The sequence below is a fragment of the Rattus norvegicus genome, chromosome 5 (assembly GCF_036323735.1).
Source record: "Rattus norvegicus strain BN/NHsdMcwi chromosome 5, GRCr8, whole genome shotgun sequence".
Taxonomy (NCBI): domain Eukaryota; kingdom Metazoa; phylum Chordata; class Mammalia; order Rodentia; family Muridae; genus Rattus; species Rattus norvegicus.
Window position 1 is genome coordinate 86,658,830 of NC_086023.1, and position 16,227 is coordinate 86,675,056.

General features: G+C 38.2%; 1 pseudogene; it reads left to right on the top strand.

Annotated features, from left to right (window-relative positions):
• The window catches only part of Tra2b-ps4 (transformer 2 beta, pseudogene 4), a 43,200-nt pseudogene extending 27,956 nt beyond the window's left edge, over positions 1-15,244 (top strand).
• The last annotated feature ends 983 nt before the right edge of the window (positions 15,245-16,227 follow it).

Here is a 16,227-nt window from a genome sequence, read left to right on the forward strand (position 1 = left end):
TCTAATGGCAAAAGAAATATAAATGAACTATGATTATCACCAAAACAGAAAGGAATAAGAGACCTTGAGGTGTCTTTAGTGAGAGATATTTAGACTGAAAGAGGCAGGGACTTATTTCAGAAGGAGTGTGGAGGGGGACATAAGCCCCACTGTTTCCCTCTCTGTCTCTCTGTCTTCGTTTCTGTCTTTTTCTGTCTCTCTCTCCTCTACTAACCCTCTTTGTGTGTGTGTATGTCTCTCTCTCTCTCTTTCTCCCCCCTTTCTCTCTCTTTCTCTCTCTCTCTCTCTCTCTCTCTCTCTCTCTCTCTCTGTGTGTGTGTGTGTGTGTGTGTGTGTGTGTGTGTGTGTGTGTGTGTGTTGTGGTTTTATCTGGAAACTCAGGAAAATGGAGCATCATATCAACATGTGTGATAATAAGAATACAGGTTTTCCATTATACCTGCTGATTTTACAGTATACAGATATTGGTGTTGGGAAGGGCAAAGACACCATTTGTTTTATAAGCTGAATTAAAAACAATCAGAGACATAAAATAAACATTAAGCAATGCCTACGAAACCTAGAGTTAAGTAGCCAATTATGCTGTCTTGAACTAGCTTTCGTAGGACATTTTCAACTGTCTGGGTTCCAAGGTGTTTCAGGCAGACATCTGCATATATTAGGACTTTCTCTTAGGTGTTTGTTTCTACTAGTATCCAATAACTAGTAATATTCAACTTTACTATAAGTGTTTCATATTCCAGCCCATTGTCTTAAGCATGAGAAGATAAATGATAGATAAGACAGCAATACATGCATTTTTTCTGTTTTTGTTTTTATTTTGTTTTGTTTTGTTTTTCTTAGATTTAGATTACCTGCATAGATGACATATGTTATGTCAGTAGAATGGCAGAGAACAAAATAGTTCTTTGGGAAAACACCGAGGAAGTCAGAGACATCTTTAGCGGGGGCATTGAACCAATCAAGCTACCATAAAAGTTATTCCTGTTAATCATCATAATAATCTTTGATTATATTAGAACTGTATGATCAATTTACATCAGATTTTATTTAAAATCATATCACTAGGAAGTTAGAGAGCTAGGCGATATGATTTTTTTTGGTGTTTCAATTCAGGGATTGATGATTAAGATTTCGTAGAATGAAGGGACAGACTCAGAAAAATGGTGCATTGGACTGTATGCCAAGTATTGTTTACACCAAGTTAAACTGTGTGCCATTCCCACATTCCAACATGCATACAGGGTACCTTGAACTTCTTTTTAATGCTCTTTATATTAGCGTGTATTTGTTTCATGTTTGGTGTCTATCTACAGCAATAATGTTACTTGATGGAGCCACTCAAAATATATGTTGCAGACTTAGTGAGATACACAGTCTTTAATGTTCTATTTTCCTTTGATATTATAATAAGGAAACATTCACAGTGAACAATCAATAAGAACAGTGGTATACAAATACAGTTTAAAAAATGAATGTGATGGACCACATTTGATTAATGGTGGGGTGACCCTACCTTTAGAAAAACGATGGCATATGGCATATGTTCATTACTTATACTTTGCAATTAGCATGACCATGCTCTACAGTAGATATGAAATTACTATAAGTTCAGATAAATCACAAGACCATATGTCAAAATGAGAGGAATTATAAAAAGAAATGCGTACATGGATTTCATACAAATACTTAAAATAGAAAGGAGACTCTGGTTTCTTGTGGCATCACATAAGGACTAGGGTATACTTAAAAGAAGTGGGACGGGAAGTCCCACACCCGCGGATCCTGGCCCGCAGCAGCTCTCTGCTCCCAGACCCCGTGAGAGAGAGAGACCTCACCGCCTGGTCAGGTGGGCACTCCTGAGGCTGCAGAGCAGAAGAGACCACCAACACTGCTCACCCCTGCCCACATCCCTGGCCCAAGAGGAAACTGTATAAGGCCTGTGGGCTCCCGTGGGGGAAGGCCCAGGAGCTGCAGGACCCCTGCCTGAGACACCGCCGAAACCTGAAGGAAACAGACCAGATAAACAGTTCTCTGGAACCAAATCCCATGGGAGGGAGAGCTAAACATTCAGAGAGGCAGACAAGCCTGGGAAACCAGAAGAGACTGCTCTCTGCACACACATCTCGGACGCCAGAGGAAAAAGCCAAAGACCATCTGGAACCCTGGTGCACTGAAGCTCCCGGAAACGTCGGCACAGGTCTTCCTGGTTGCTGCCGCTGCAGAGAGCCCGTGGGCAGCACCCCACAAGCGAACTTGAGCCTCGGGACCACAGGTAAGACCAAATTTTCTGCTGCAAGAAAGCTACCTGGTGAACTCAAGACACAGGCCCACAGGAACAGCTGAAGACCTGTAGAGAGGAAAAACTACACACCCGAAAGCAGAACACTCTGTCCCCATAACTGACTGAAAGAGAGGAAAACAGGTCTACAGCACTCCTGACACACAGGCTTATAGGACAGTCTAGCCACTGTCAGAAATAGCAGAACAAAGTAACACTAGAGATAAATTGATGGCAAGAGGCAAGCGCAGGAACCCAAGCAACAGAAACCAAGACTACATGGCACCATCGGAGCACAATTCTCCCATCAAAACAAACATGGAATATCCAAACACACCAGAAAAGCAAGATCTAGTTTCAAAATCATTTTTGATCATGATGCTGGAGGACTTCAAGAAAGACATGAAGAACTCCCTTAGAGAACAAGTAGTAGCCTACACAGAGGAATCGCAAAAATGCCTGAAAGAATTCCAGGAAAACATAAATAAACAAGTAGAAGCCCATAGAGAGGAGACACAAAAATCCCTGAAAGAATTCCAGGAAAACATAAATAAACAAGTAGAAGCCCATAGAGAGGAGACACACAAATCCCTGAAAGAATTCCAGGAAAGCACAATCAAACAGTTGAAGGAATTAAAAATGGAAATAGAAGCAATCAACAAAGAACACATGGAAACAGCCCTGGATATAAAAAACCAAAAGAAGAGACAAGGAGCTGTAGATACAAGCTTCACCAACAGAATACAAGAGATGGAAGAGAGAATCTCAGGAGCAGAAGATTCCATAGAAATCATTGACTCAACTGTCAAAGATAATGTAAAGCAGAAAAAGCTACTGGTCCAAAACATACAGGAAATCCAGGACGCAATGAGAAGATCAAACCTAAGGATAATAGGTATAGAAGAGAGTGAAGACTCCCAGCTCAAAGGACCAGTAAATATCTTCAACAAAATCATAGAAGAAAACTTCCCTAACCTAAAAAAAGAGATACCCATAGACATACAAGAAGCCTACAGAACTCCAAATAGATTGGACCAGAAAAGAAACACCTCCCGTCACATAATTGTCAAAACACCAAACACACAAAATAAAGAAAGAATATTAAAAGCAGTAAGGGAAAAAGGTCAAGTAACATATAAAGGCAGACCTATCAGAATCACACCAGACTTTTCGCCAGAAACTATGAAGGCCAGAAGATCCTGGACTGATGTCATACAGACCCTAAGAGAACACAAATGCCAGCCCAGGGTACTGTATCCAGCAAAACTCTCAATTAACATTGATGGAGAAACCAAGATATTCCATGACAAAACCAAATTTACACAATACCTTTCTACAAATCCAGCACTACAAAGGATAATAAATGGTAAAGCCCAACAGAAGGAGGCAAGCTATACCCTAGAAAAAGCAAGACACTAATCGTCTTGGCAACAAAACAAAGAAAATGAAAGCACACAAACATAACCTCACATCCAAATATGAATATAACGGGAAGAAATAATCACTATTCCTTAATATCTCTCAATATCAATGGCCTCAACTCCCCAATAAAAAGACATAGATTAACAAACTGGATACGCAACGAGGACCCTGCATTCTGCTGCCTACAGGAAACACACCTCAGAGACAAAGACAGACACTACCTCAGAGTGAAAGGCTGGAAAACAACTTTCCAAGCAAATGGTCAGAAGAAGCAAGCTGGAGTAGCCATTCTAATATCAAATAAAATCAATTTCCAACTAAAAGTCATCAAAAAGATAAGGAAGGACACTTCATATTCATCAAAGGAAAAATCCACCAAGATGAACTCTCAATCCTAAATATCTATGCCCCTAATACAAGGGCACCTCCATATGTAAAAGAAACCTTACTAAAGCTCAAAACACACATTGCACCTCACACAATAATAGTGGCAGATTTCAACACCCCACTCTCATCAATGGACAGATCATGGAAACAGAAATTAAACAGTGATGTCGACAGACTTAGAGAAGTCATGAGCCAAATGGACTTAACGGATATTTATAGAACATTCTGTCCTAAAGCAAAAGGATATACAATCTTCTCAGCTCCTCATGGTACTTTCTCCAAAACTGACCATATAATTGGTCAGAAAATGGGCCTCAACAGGTACAGAAAGATAGAAATAATCCCATGCGTGCTATCAGAACACCACGGCCTCAACGTGGTCTTCAATAACAATAAGGGAAGAATGCCCACATATACGTGGAAATTGAACAATGCTCTCCTCAATGATAACCTGGTCAAGGAAGAAATAAAGAAAGAAATTAAAAACTTTTTAGAATTTAATGAAAATGAAGGTACAACATACCCAAAATTTTGGGACAAAATGAAAGCTGTGCTAAGAGGAAACTCATAGCGCTGAGTGCCTGCAGAAAGAAACAGGAAAGAGCATATGTCAGCAGCTTGACAGCACACCTAAAAGCTCTAGAACAAAAAGAAGCAAATACACCCAGGAGGAGTAGAAGGCAGGAAATAATCAAACTCAAAGCTGAAATCAAACAAGTAGAAACAAAAAGGACCATAGAAAGAATCAACAGAACCAAATTTGGTTCCTTGAGCAAGTCAAAAATATATATAAACTCTTAGCCAGGCTAAGGAGAGGACACAGAGAGTGTGTCCAAATTAACAAAATCAGAAATGAAAAGGGAGACATAACTACAGAATCAGAGGAAATTCAAAAAATCTTGAAATCCTACTACAAAAGCCTATATTCAACAAAACTTGAAAATCTGAAGGAAATGGACGATTTCCTAGACAGATACCAGGTACTGAAGTTAAATCAGGAACAAGTAAACTATGTAAACAACCCCATAACCCTTAACAAAAGAGAATCAGTCATTAAAGGTCTCCCAACCAAAAAGAGCCGAGGGCCAGACGGGTTCAGTACAGAATTCTATCAGACCTTCATAGAAGACCTCATACCAATACTATCCAAACTTTTCCACAAAATTGAAACAGATGGAGCACTACTGAATTCCTTCTATGAAGCCACAATTACTCTTTTACCTAAACCACACAAAGACCGAACAAAGAAAGAGAACTTCAGACCAATTTCCCTTATGAATATCGACGCAAAAATATTCAGTTAAATGCTGGCAAACCGAATCCAAGAGCACATCAAAACAATCATCCACCATGATCAAGTAGGCTTCATCCCAGGCATGCAGGGATGGTTTAATATACGGAAAACCATCAACGTGATCCATTATATAAACAAACTGAAAGAACAAAACCACATGGTCATTTCATTAGATGCTGAGAAAGCATTTGACAAAATTCAACACCCCTTCATGATAAAAGTCCTGGAAAGAATAGGAATTCAAGGCCCATACCTAAACATAGTAAAAGCCATATACAGCAAACCAGTTGCTAACATTAAACTAAATGGAGAGAAACTTGAAGCAATCCCACTAAAATCCGGGACTAGACAAGGCTGCCCACTCTCTCCATACTTATTCAATATAGTTCTTGAAGTTCTAGCCAGAGCAATCAGACAACAAAAGGAGATCAAGGGGATACAGATCGGAAAAGAAGAGGTCAAAATATCACTATTTGCAGATGACATGATAGTATATTTAAGTGATCCCAAAAGTTCCACCAGAGAACTACTAAAGCTGATAAACAACTTCAGCAAAGTGGCTGGGTATAAAATTAACTCAAATAAATCAGTTGCCTTCCTCTATACAAAAGAGAAACAAGCCGAGAAAGGAATTAGGGAAACGACACCCTTCATAATAGACCCAAATAATATAAAGTACCTCGGTGTGACTTTAACCAAGCAAGTAAAAGATCTGTACAATAAGAACTTCAAGACACTGAGGAAAGAAATTGAAGAAGACCTCAGAAGATGGAAAGATCTCCCATGCTCATGGATTGGCAGGATCAATATAGTAAAAATGGCCATTTTACCAAAAGCAATCTACAGATTCAATGCAATCCCCATCAAAGTACCAATCCAATTCTTTAAAAGTTAGACAGAACAATTTGCAAATTCATCTGGAATAACAAAAAACCCAGGATAGCTAAAGCTATCCTCAACAATAAAAGGACTTCAGGGGGAATCACTATCCCTGAACTCAAGCAGTATTACAGAGCAATAGTGATAAAAACTGCATGGTATTGGTACAGAGACAGACAGATAGACCAATGGAATAGAATTGAAGACCCAGAAATGAACCCACACACCTATGGGCACTTGATTTTTGACAAAGGATCCAAAACCATCCAAGAGAAAAAAGATAGCATTTTCAGCAAATGGTGCGGGTTCAGCTGGAGGGCAAAATGTAGAACAATGCAGATCGATCCATCCTTATCACCCTGTACAAAGCTTAAGTCCAAGTGGATCAAGGACCTCCACATCAAACCAGACACACTCAAACTAATAGAAGGAAAACTAGGGAAGCATCTGGAACACATGGGCACTGGAAAAAATTTCCTGAACAAAACACCAATGGCTTATGCTCTAAGATCAAGAATCAACAAATGGGATCTCATAAAACTGCAAAGCTTCTGTAAGGCAAAGGACACTGTGGTTAGGACAAAACGGCAACCAACAGATTGGGAAAAGATCTTTACCAATCCTACAACAGATAGAGGCCTTATATCCAAAATATACAAAGAACTCAAGAAGTTAGACCGCAGGGAAACAAATAACCCTAATAAAAATGGGGTTCAGAGCTAAACAAAGAATTCACAGCTGAGGAATGCCGAATGGCTGAGAAACACCTAAAGAAATGTTCAACATCTCTAGTCATAAGGGAAATGCAAATCAAAACAACCCTGAGATTTCAGCTCACATCAGTGAGAATGGCTAAGATCAAAAACTCAGGGGACAGCAGATGCTGGCGAGGATGTGGAGAAAGAGGAACACTCCTCCATTGTTGGTGGGATTGCAGACTGGTAAAACCATTCTGGAAATCAGTCTGGAGGTTCCTCAGAAAATTGGACATTGAACTGCCTGAGGATCTAGCTATACCTCTCTTGGGCATATACCCAAAAGATGCCTCAACATATAAAAGAGACACGTGCTCCACTATGTTCATCGCAGCCTTATTTATAATAGCCAGAAACTGGAAAGAACCCAGATGCCCTTCAAGAGAGGAATGGATACAGAAAATGTGGTACATCTACACAATGGAATATTACTCAGCTATCAAAAACAACGAGTTTATGAAATTCGTAGGCAAATGGTTGGAACTGGAAAATATCATCCTGAGTGAGCTAACCCAATCACAGAAAGACATACATGGTATGCACTCATTGATAAGTGGCTATTAGCCCAAATGCTTAAATTACCCTAGATCCCTTGAACAAACGAAACTCAAGACGGATGATCAAAATGTGAATGCTTCACTCCTTCTTTAAATGAGGAAAAAGAAAAGCCTTGGCAGGGAAGGGAGAGGCAAAGATTAAAACAGATACTGAAGGAACACCCATTCAGAGCCTGCCCCACATGTGGCCCATACATATAGAGCCACCCAATTAGACAAGATGGATGAAGCAAAGAAGTGTAGACCGACAGGAGCCGGATGTAGATTGCTCCTGAGGGACACAGCCAGAATACAGCAAATACAGAGGCGAATGCCAGCAGCAAACCACTGAACTGAGAATAGGATCCCCGTTGAAGGAATCAGAGAAAGAACTGGAAGAGCTTGAAGGGGCTCGAGACCCCATATGTACAACAATGTCAAGCAACCAGAGCTTCCAGGGACTAAGCCACTACCTAACATGGACTCACCCTGGACTCTGACCCCGTAGGTAGCAATGAATATCCTAGTAAGAGCACCATTGGAAGGGGAAGCCCTGGGTCCTGCTAAGACTGAACCCCCAGTGAACTAGACTATGGGGGGAGGGCGGCAATGGGGGGAAGGTTGGGAGGGGAACACCCATAAGGAAGGGGAGGGGGGAGGGGGATGTTTGCCCGGAAACCGGGAAAGGGAATAACACTTGAAATGTATTTAAGAAATACTCAAGTTAATAAAAAAAAAAAAAAAAAGAAGACATTGTGGGTAAAAAAAAAAAAACAGATCCTACTTGGAATTTAATTCTCAAGTAAACTAGAATATTTGATCCCATAAAACTATTTTGATGATGATGGTGGTGGTGGTGATAATGATGGTAACAATGATGATGATGATGCTTTTCATGGGTTTTCACTTCTGCAAGGAAAAAGTAAGAACCTGCCAATACTATCTTCATAGATTTATTATAAAAGTTAATTTAATCACAAATCTTAAGTGTTCTGGATCTTCAATGTTCAGTAAATACTGATTATTTCAAAAAATAATTAAATGCCACAATGCTACAGGTTAACATAATGGCACATCAAATTTGGACCTGCTGGTTTCTCAGGGGTAGCTTGAAGCTATTTACACTACAAAGTAAGCTACAGAAGAAAAGAGGTAGGAAAGGTGAAGTAAGCACATTGATAAATAGTTCTAAGTGAAAGCAATTTTAGCTTGAGAACCCTTAGGCTGTGTTCTCTCTTTGGGTGACTGTCAAAACCCAGAGAAGTAGCCTCTTACAACAACAGACATAAAGACAAATTATCCTCTGGATAAGGTAAGACTTTCTTTAACTAAACTTGAAGTCGAGGTTGGTTAGCTTACTGTCAGAATAAATCGCATGAGAGCTTGAAAAATGTGAAGTAAATGGTATGCTACGTTGCACACTTGTGTATATGTATAAGAGTAGGCAAATAAAACCATGCACATGTGTGCATAGCTCAAGTAAAACAGGTTTCTTTTTGGAAAATAAATCATGCCTGTCTTCATCTTTTAGTATTTATTAAGTCAGTCAGACACTTTTCCAACTCACTTCATTCTCCATTGCCCATTTATCCCATTTGCTAAAACCTCAGGGGAATCTACAGAGAGCACCCACCAGTGGTGCTGATCATGCCTAGGGCTTCACAACTATCTATTAAGAATTTGATGGCATAAGCTCCTTTCAGACCCGTTATGAGCACACTTTTTTTTCCTTCTGATGACTTCTGGTGGCTACTGGCTTGAACAAACAGCTTAAGTGGAGCATTAGACAATTTGTGAGATTTAAATTTGGAGCAATAAAGAAAATAAAAGAAGCCAAAACATAAACAAAGCAGAAATTCAACTAGTTCTGAGTTTAATGGAATAGGAGTAGTTTTTAGCATGCACTGTAGCAGTTTATCAAACCAATTAGTATTTTTCTATTTGCAAAAACTATTTGAGTTTTGTGGTGTTTTCTTCACAGGACATAAACTAACCTTAAGAAAGAAACAATAACTCCAAGTCTCTGTTGTTCCCATCCCATAATAGGCATTCATCAAATGAAAAAAAAACACCCTAACAAACAAAAAGCAGAAACCTGATTCTCCTATCTAGTACCTCTACTATTTATTGTGACTTAAATCACCCTCTCCATACGTAATATCACTCATTTTGAGACTCATCTTCTATTCTTCAAATTTGAGAGACAAAAAGAAAGCCATTCACCGGAGTGCCTTTGGAAGTCATTGCCTGTTCAAAACTAGAGCCCTATAAAATCTACATCATATTCAAGAAGTCCTTGGTTTCCCTGTTTCAAACTTGGTCCTATGCTCCATACAAGTGCTTGTTAAATTAACCAGGTTTAATGAAAATTGATTAGGAACACTAGTAAATAGTTACGTGACTTGAATATTCATACTCAATAGCAGAATGGACACTAAGTAATAAACTGAGATCATAAGAGTGAAAAAAAAGGGGCCAAAATCTAAAATCCCAAAAGGAACATGATCAGAGTCCACTATCGTTATTAAGGTTGTTGATTGTAAAGTTCTCAGGAATAATTTCTCACATTAACATTAACAGTTGTTAGTTAACATATTATGGTTTAATAAGAATTGTGACAGACAATGCTACTCTTAAGTTTTGGTTTCGGGGTGGTGATTGTGGAGTCTGCGTGGATGTGTCAAAAACCTACAACAGACTAAAATAGTTGATAGAGAAAGATACATACAGATATATAAAAATATTTTTGAAACATCTCATAGAAACTTTATTTGATGAGGAATCATGGATAAAGCAAGTGCTGTGGCCACCACGGTGGGAAGCAGTGAGCTGAAAGAGTGATTTAGATCCTGTTCACATCAATGAGAGGAGACAAGCCTGCTAGATGTGCGACAGCCTTTCCCCAAAGTTTAGACAAGCCAAAGATGTTTCTTTTCTCTATGTCAGTCTCTGCAGCCTGCAGATGAGTATTTCGTAGAGGAATAATTCAAAGTGAAAGAAGCCATGGGTAACACAGCAACAGTCATCAAGCAGTCCTTAAGCCATTTGATCTCACTGAAGCATCCACATGCCTTATCTGTTCTTTTGCAGACAAATTCCACACATCCAATTGGATTTAAATCTTTCTTTGCACTCTCCATTCTTCAGTTCCTAGATCCTGAAAGGATTATCTAGCACTGGGGGAAACACTAGCATAAGCTGTAAAATAAACTTTTTCCTAGTGTGCATCAGTTCAGAAGTCAGAGTCTGATTAGCCCACAATCAGAAGTCCACATCCATGAATGCCGAGTGTATGTTAAGGAAATTTTAATCAGTTGCCTTCTCTTTTACAAAAAAATCTGAATTTACTAACATTATGTAATTTATTTGAATTCATATTTTATTTGTTTGCTAAGTCTATCAAGTGAAGAAACTGATGTTGATTCTTAGTTTGTTGGGGAAAGTTTGAATTTCTAGTTCTGTTGTATAAACATTTGGTTCACATCATGAAAATCAAACATGGTATCTTAAAATGTTTCGAATTATAGAAGAAAACAATGAATAAAATTGTCAGATACATTTTAATGTTATAACATATACTCTGTTTTAATCCATATTCACATGGGCTTCTTACCTATTTCAAATGAGCTTTTCTGGTTCAGTGAAATCGCTTTCTGTTTGGTTCTGAGACAAGTTGTTAATGCCTTACCATACTCTCAGGAAATCATATTCAGCACCATGGGCAGAGCAGACCTGCTCCTTTCTGAACTACAGCTGTTTCTTGAATTATTTTTTCCTCCACTCAAGCATCCAGACACATGTCTCTCTCTTAATTACAGAAGGAACTGTTACAAGACATCTTGAATTTTAACATCTGGTTTTAAAATGAGAAAAATGCACTAAAAATCAAATGATGAGAAATCTTAAGCACGTCTGAATGTTCAAAAATTAATATTTCTGATATTACATAGACACTTAGTTCTAGACATTCACACTATACAGAGGGGAAAAATAACAAAGGTGTTGTAATTGACCAATGATCTACAAATAGGAGATATTGGAGTAGTAATGCTGACAGTTATCAGTGGGTCAAGATGAAACTAGGTGTTGCCATGTTAAAAATATTGAGGCTCATTTAAGGAAGTTTCATTTATGAGTCTTTGAGGAATATTGTATTTTGAATTTAAAAAAGCAATCACAGTGATATTTCAAAAGCAATAAGACCAAAGTTCTGACCAGCTCTTCATTTTGAGAGGAGAAGAGAAAGATAGACAAGTACATTTCTTTATGAAAGTGTCAAACATTTATTAAATATGTACTGCATTTTAAAATCACTGAATGGGTAATAAGTCTACAGGAGTTGCCAATACAGACTTTATAGGAAATTATAGCTGCTGGAAAATGCAGATGATTATGTTGATCAAATGCAAGAAATGTGATATGGAAAGTGTCAGATATTGCATATCTTTTTGTTTGCATTGCATACATAATAGATAATGCAACTTGCTTCACTGAGTTTTGTAATACTCATCTGTACAAATGGGTAACTTCCTATTGTCGCATTGTGTGTGTGTGTGTGTGTGTGTGTGTGTGTGTGTGTGTGTGTGTGTATGTGTGTGTGTGAATTTGGTAATATGGATTTTGAAAAGTCCATCACACTGTTATTTGAAATGCAATAACAGTAAAAGCAAAGTTTTGACCACCTCTCCATTTTTGGAGGAGTCAGGAAAGACATAGCAATTTACATTTCTTTATGAATGTGTCAATATGCATATACATATACATATGCACATATATTATATACACACAATATAATTTATTATATATAAATGTTTTTCCTATAAAATACAATTTTTGCTGTTGAAGAGATGAGTTAGTTAGATTGCCTGAGGATCTCTGCTCAGTTCTCAGCATTTAAATAGTAACTCAAAATCACCATTACCTACAGTTCTGGGCCATATGTAACTTTCTTCTGACCTCATAGGTCACCAGACACACATGTGGTAAACATACATAGTTCCAGGCAAACCACTCCTGTACATATACTAACAGGGTGTAGAGGCTGAAGATATGGCTTAACAGCAAAAAGTACGCACTGCTCTTCCAGAGGACCCAAGTATGTTTCCCAGACCTGAATCAACTTGAAGACACTCACCTCTAAGCTATTTCCAGGTATATCCAATTCCTCTAGCCTCTGAGGGAACTTGTTACAGACACACACACACACACACATACACACACACACACACACACACACACACACACACACCAGAAAGCACACACAATTAAAATTAATAAACTAAATCTTTAAAAATAAAGTACCTTTAAAGGAGAATACTACTTCTGTTAAGAACATTATTGATTCACTTTTAATACATATTTATTGCTTTATTTATGTTAGTAATAATTGTCTGAAAAAACAAGAAAGAGACACATATTTAATTGAATAATGAACTATTGTAAACTCTTTAAAAATCAGTTCAGTAATTCAGATTACTTTTGTTTTCAATGAAGTACATACTAATTCTTATTCAATTTATTTTAGTATTAATTTAATTTTATTCTGGATCAATGCATTATATAGCCTAGGCTAGCCACAAGCTTGATATATAGTTTAGAATATGCTTCAACTTCTGATCCTTGTCTCCCACTTCCTGAATTCTGATATCATAGATATGCTGTAGCAATTCTAATTTGTGCAGGAATCTGAATCCAGGCCATTCAGCATAAACTCTATTAACTGAACTATGGTCATATCTCCTGATGTATAAAATATAATAGTTCAAAGGAACACTATGCCTTTTTAAGTATATGATAATGACACGATTAGTCTGCCCACTATTAACAATGTCTAATGCTGCATCAGTTTGTTTAAATTTATAAAATCATTACAACTTGTGAGGCATATGTTCTTTCCTTCTGTACACAGGAGACTTATAAACTGAATCTTAGAGGGTTTATAAAATCTGTGCAGAAAGACAAACAGCTGCTGATTATCAGGCAATTTAGACTTCTATAGCCAAATATTTTAGATTGTGTGTGTTTGAAACAATAGAGTTCTAGCTGTCATGGTTGCAGAAGATGACAAATCCAACCTCAGGGTACTGAAAGACAGTATTTGATGAGATCTGGCTATTTCCAAGATGACACCTTGTTTTCAAGATGACATCTATATACACTGGAGGAAAAGAGATTAAGGGTATGAACTCCCTCCTTCATGCCCTTTTTATAAGGGCACTTGTCCCATTCATGAGGGCAGAGCACTCAGCATAATCACCTCCTAAAGGCCACGCATCCTATTACCATAGCCTTTGTGTTCAAGTTCTAACATGAATTTTAAAAGGATATATACATTCAACCATGGTGGTATTTCTGTGTATCTCTTTTAATCTTTGTTATTAAGGCTATCTGAGTCCTTTTATATTCCTAGTAGATTAAAATGAACATTCAGAGAATCTTTTTAGATTTTATTTAAAATAAATTCTTTCTTATACATACATCAAGACCACAGTCTCTCTTTTTTGCTTCCCCAACCTCACCCCATCTACGCTTTCTCCAAGATCCACTCAGTGTCTCTTTTATTCAGAAAAGAGCAGGCCTTCAAGAGACAATAAACAAAAAAGACAAAACAAGATAGAGTAAGACAGGTAAAACCCTAAAAATCCATCCTGGACCAAGCAACTCAGTGGAGAAAAGGATTCCCAACAGCAGGAAAATGAGTGAGAGACTTTACTGCTTGAAATCCCAGTGGTGTAACATCCAGTAGCTTTAGGCCTGTGCGAAAGTGATGTGGAGCTTGTTGGCTTTGAGCTACTCTCATAGTGTGGTGTCCTGAGGCTGCAGTGGATCCTCTTTAAGGCGACAGTGAAGGGCAGATCTACAGTGAGCAAGAATTGCTCGTTCTTCTTCCCGAAGTGGAAGTGCTCATGGATCAGGGAAATCTGCACAGCATATACCTGTAAGGTCTCTGTTCAAGGAAAATTAAGGCGTTCTAGGTTAAAGTCAAGATCCAGATCTGAATCTAGATCCAGATCCAGGAGAAGATCTAGAAGGCATTATACAAAATCATGATCACGATCTGGCTCTCGTAGACAATGCAGGAGCAGGCCTTACAGCTGAGATTATCACAAACACCACAGCAGTAACCATTCTCCCACGTCTACTCGAAGGCATCATGTGGGAACCAGGAAATCCTGACCCCCAACTATTGTCTTGGAGTGTTTGGATTGAGCTTGTACACCACAGAAAGACATCTACGACAACTGTTCTCTAAATATTTTCCCATTGCTGATGTGTTTATTGCGTATGACCAGCAATCTAAATGGTCAAGAGGATTTGTCTTTGTATATTTTGAAAATATAGATGATGCAAGGAAACTAAAGAACGTGCCAATGGATTGGAGCTTGATGGACATTGAATTGGAGTCGATTTCTCTATAACTAAAAGGCCACATACCCCAACACCAGGAACTTATATGGGAAGACCAACTTGTGGCAGTTCACGATGCTTGGACTATTATGACAGAGGATATGATCAGAGTTATGATGACCGGGACTATTATAACATAGGAGGTAGTGAAGGAGGAGGTGGATGGAGAGCAGCTCAAGACAGGGATCTAATTGGCAGAAGGCAGTCAACTTCTCCTTACTACAGTGGTGGATGGTACAGGTCTCCTTCTTGATCATGAGCCTATACATCTTGTCACTATTAAAGCATGAAGTCAAAGACTTTCTGAAACCTGCCATAGAGCTGCGATATTGTTTGTAGATGATATTGTCTCCTGTTTAAAAAGTTAACATTGCCTAGTAAAGCTAGGTGACTTTTACACCTTTCATGATGACTAATTTTGGTGGAGTTAAAATGCTGTTTTCATTCTGCATTTGTGTAGTTTGGGGCTTTGCTCAAAGTTAAGTGTTTTCAGAAAAGTATGTTTTGCATGTATTTTTTACAGTTGAAATTTTGAATGCTGAGAAATTTCAAATATACAAAACTTCATTTAAAATGCTTTTTTCTACTGAATCCACTGAATGCAGGGTATTCTGAAGATCAAAGCCTGTAAAATGTTACCGGATGGCAAAAAGTAACAACACAGTTTGATTTATAAAAATATAAGGAAACCCCACAAAACACTAAGCTAACAGTCATAACACATATACAGAGAACCTGGGACATACCAAGAACCTGAATAGACTAGGCTTTTGACTATTTGCGAACCCATGAGTCCTGTTAGTTGATCCAGTGGGCTGTGTTCTCCAGGGATTCTCCATCTTCTCTTGGTCCTATAATCATTTTTTTCTTTCTTCCTAGGTGTTCTCTGAGCTTCAAGAGGAGAGATCCTATGAGGGTCTCCAAATTAGACTGTCTATCTGCATAATGTCTGGTTGTGGATCTTTGCATCTACTTCCATTTACTATGGAGGAAGCCTTTATAATGACAACTGGAAAAGATACCCATTTATAGGTATAGGAAAACATCAGGAATCATGATACTGAATTTAATTTTTATTTTAATTTAACTTTATTTTATTCTTGGCAGTTTTGTTTGGCTCTACTTTAGATATCAGAGCTATCCTGTCTACAGTTTTTGGCCGTCTCTGGATGGCCTTTCGTTCAGTTTCTGTTCCACACTTGGTCTTCATATTTCCTGTTGTGAGCATTTTTGTTCCCTCTTTTAAGAAGTACTGAAGCATCCTCA